This window comes from Vigna unguiculata, chromosome 6 (genome assembly GCF_037176805.1).
Source record: "Vigna unguiculata cultivar grain cowpea cultivar isolate G323 ecotype 2 chromosome 6, ASM3717680v1, whole genome shotgun sequence".
Classification (NCBI taxonomy): Eukaryota; Viridiplantae; Streptophyta; class Magnoliopsida; order Fabales; family Fabaceae; genus Vigna; species Vigna unguiculata.
The window spans coordinates 27073962-27078331 of NC_140797.1; the positions used below are offsets into that span (position 1 = coordinate 27073962).

Here is a 4370-nt window from a genome sequence, read left to right on the forward strand (position 1 = left end):
TAGGGGTAGTGGAGTAATGGATCTTGTCAAGAAGGACAAAACAAAATTAGATTTTCTTATTCTAAATCGGCCTCGAGTATATTATTAAGACCTAAATATATTCAAATTCTTGTACTCGTCTTGACATCGCGATTCACTATTTTGATACTCTCACTAGTCCCACATTGCTTAGGAGTTGAAGCCAAGGCCAATTTAAGTACACCTTCCTCCTTCAACCTTTCAAAACACATTTTAAGAAGTGACAAAGCTACAAGCGCTAAAGTAGGCAATAACTCGAATGTGGTGATTGACCGTAACGGTAATATCTCAATGGACATAAGGTTTGAACATTGACATCATTTATGGGAATGGAAAAGTGGTTTCAAAAACGAGGTATCGTTCCCCAAGCCTGTAATTGGGGGCTTGTTTCAGTAGGCCTAATAGTCCCATATGCATATCGCTTAGGAGTTGAAGTCAAGAAAAATTTAAATACATTTCCATTCTTTAACTCTTTGAAACACCTTTGGTTTGTCTAATGATGTCAGCTCCAATTTACATGCTTCTATAAAAGATTTTTCTTTCAATGTTATTTTGTAGGGATGGCAATTTGGGGCGGACCAAGTGGGTTGGCCCGCAAGTCGTACAAAAAAACGCGGGGCGAGCTAGGATGTTGAACACGCCAGCTCGCAATGGCCCGCCCCGTAGCCCGTGCGGGCTAAAGGTGGGGCGGGGCGTGCTGGCCCACTTACAAAATTATATGTTCTCATTTTTTTAGTTCTCACATCATTCATCACTTTGTTTCTTTAAGTTCCTTTTATTATTATTATTATTATTATTATTATTATTATTATTATTATTATTATGTTTATGTATAATAATTGTATATAAGATAATGATTTTAGTTCTTGAATATGAAATATCTTTTTATGCATTTTTAGGTACCTGTCTTGTAAGGTGACATGTTACTAGAGTTGTCAAAATGGGTTATAACCCGTGAGCCAACCCGGCTCATCCCGGGTTCAGGCCGGGTTGGGTTGAAAAAAATTACAAATTTCAGTACGAGTTAAATATGAACCCAACCCACTAAGAACCCGGCTCATTCAGGTTAAACCCGTGATGAGCCGAATTGGCTCACCAACCCACCAATAAATTTCAAATATTAATTTAATATATATATATATATATATATATATATAATATTAAAAAAATAAAACATTAAACTTAAATGTTATTCTCTTTAATTCACCACTGCATCTTTTATTTGCTATTGTCGTCTTGAAACTTCTGCTTCCAGACTTCACATTACTTGTTTGTTCATCATTTTCACGTTTCTAATTTCTATCTTTCATCTTTCTCCCTCACTTTCACTTCCTAATTTATTTTGAAACCTGAAAAATATTTTTAATTGTCTAACACCCCTTTCAAAACAACTTTTCCTAACACATTGGTTTCTAGTCTGTGTGTTCGTTTCAATTTTTGTAGCCCCTGTTTCATGATAAAAAAAAATACTATTGAAAATGTGGTGATTGGGGCCAAAAATACTAATTCAGGCTTATCAATATTGCAATCAATCCTTACACTCAAAGGTTATATTTTAATGAGATGAAGTTGTTAAGTTACGTGGAGAATATTCAAACTTATTAATACCCTCCAAAATTTTGTTTTTAGTATTATATTTGTCATAAACATGGTATAGTTTGTGAATTTTTATTTTATATTATCTTCGATGGTCTAAAATTTAATTCTCCACTTATCTGAGTACAGTAGAAATTATGAAACAACTTTTTGATGGAGATGTTCTAATATTTATGAAGTTGATTTATTGAACTACATTTTAATTTTTAAATCTTACGAATAAAAAAGTAATAACAAAACAAATTAATAATAACTATATTTCTTTTATTATTAAAAAATAACCAAACAAAAACACCACATTTTTCATGTGTTCTTTTTTCAATGTGCAGGTTTATGTAGTTGTTATATAAGTGGCATCGAAGAATATCTTGTAAGTGCCTTGCACCAATCACGCTCAAAATTGCTCCCTTATATATTGTTTTAAAGTTATGCTACTTGACATTTTTGGTTATTTGTTTATATAGTTTATGTTTGTGGTGATTACAGAACAAAATGAATTTTGAAATAGTAGATGATCAACATGTTAATGATAATATGAATGATTCTTTGCCACCAATCGTAGAAGAGATTGATAATGAGGGTAGAAATTTTGATAGAGAAAGTAAGAGACCTAAGGGAACTACTTTAAAGGTTTAGGATCATTTACAAAAACATAAATAAAAGAAGGTAAAGAAAAAGCAAAATATAATGCATGTGGTGCAGAGTATGTTTCTGGTGGTTCAAATATAGGGACCTCAACAATGTTATGTCATTTGTCAAAGTGTATGGTCCTAAAGAAATTAAAACACAATGACGTGGGGAAAATGATAATTGATCATACTGGGAAATTAAGATCTAGGGAAATTGACCAAAAAGTTCTAGATGACCTTATTTCAATGGCTATTATTCAACATGGGCTTCCATATAATTTTGTTGAATATAAGTGGATTAAAGAATTGCTTGTATATCTAAATCCAAAAGTAAGAGTTCCAAGTAGGAATACAATTGTGTCTAATATTTCAAAGAAATTTTATGAACACAAAGAGAGGGTGAAACTCGCAATGCGTAAATCTCATAGCCGAAATTGTTTGACATCTGATTGTTGGACTTTTATAAATCAAGAAGGGTTTATTTGTTTGACTGCTCATTTTTTTTATCTGAGTTGGAGGTTGAAGAGTAAGATTATTGCCTTTTGTAAAATGGAACCTCACATACTGGTCATGATTTGGCACAAAAAAATTTTGCTTTGTTGCTTGATTGGGGAATAGATAGGAAGATTTTTTCTATCATATTAGACAATGCTAGTGCCAATGAGGTGTTGCAAAAAATTTTATGTGAGCAAATGAATTTGCAAAATAGTTTGATATGTAATGGTGATTACTTTCATGTAAGGTGTAGTGCACATGTCTTGAATATTATTGTGCAAGAGGGATTAAGGGTGGCTTCTGATGCTTTACATAAGATTAGATAGAGTATCAAGTATGTAAGAGGATCAAAGGCAAGAAAAATTGCATTTAAAGAATGTGTTATTCAAGTGAGGGGTATTGATACCAAAGTAGGTTTGAGAATGGATGTTGCTACTAGATGGAATTCTACCTACCTTATGCTTGAGAATGCAATTAGATATCGGCGTGCCTTTGCAAGCTTGGCTATCCGTGATAGAAATTATATTCATCGTCCATCAAATGATGAGTGGAAAAGGGCTGAAAAATGTTAGTTCTTGAAGCCATTTTATGTAATGATTAATTTGATTTCAGGTTCTTCTTATCCAACTTTAAATTGTTACTTCATGCAAGTTTGGAAAATTGAATGTTTGTTGCAGGAAAATGCAAAAAGTGATGATTTGACGATTAAAGATATGTCATTGAGTATGATGAACAAGTTTAGTAAGTATTGGGATCATTATTGTGATATTTTTTTCTATTGGGGCTATTCTTGATCCATGGATGAAGTTTAAAGCAATTTGATTTTGTTATTTAAAGATTGATCCTTCTACTTGTGAAGAAAAGATTAATGTTTTAAAGGATAATATGTATAAGTTGTCTAAAGAATAGGTTAATTTAAATCCAAAGGAGTTAAAGAGTTCAAGTTCTCAAGTTTCTCCTCGACCACAACTTTCTTCTTTTACGAATGATGAGCGAGTGATGGATGCATTTGATGTGACTTTTTAATTCTTAAATTTCTCCTTAAACACAACATGCTTTATTTTATTTCTTACTTATGAATGACATATTAAATATTTTTCATATTGTCTTAGGAATATGTTGATTATTTGAGCCAACATGTTAATGACATTAGAAGGTCTGAATTGGATCTTTATTTAGATGAAGGTAATCTTGATCCAAATTTTTTTGATAAGTTGGATGTATTGAGCTATTGGAGGGATCGTCGAGATCGTTATCCAAACTTGTCTAAGATGGCTTGTGACATGCTTAGCATTTCAATCACTATCGTTACTAGTGAGTCTGCCTTTAGTCTTAGTTCTCGTGTGCTAACCAAATATCATTCTTCCATTCTTCTAGAGAATGTTGAGACACTCATTTTAACACAAAATTGGTTGCATGGTTTTGAACTAACAGGTAACATTATTGTTAGTACTATAAAATTAATTTAATTATTTAATACTTAATCTTTTAATATTATTAGTTAACATTCTTTTTTCTTGTTTTATTGTAGATGGGGATAAAGAAGATGCTTCAAGAGATGAAAATGTTGTGGATTTATCCATTCAAGACTCTAATACTATAGTTTGATAAGTGACAAGAATGATTTGATGT

General features: G+C 31.9%; 1 pseudogene; it reads left to right on the top strand.

Annotated features, from left to right (window-relative positions):
* The first annotated feature begins 3164 nt into the window (after nt 1-3164).
* On the top strand, nt 3165-4370 carry LOC146885710 (zinc finger BED domain-containing protein RICESLEEPER 1-like; annotated as a pseudogene).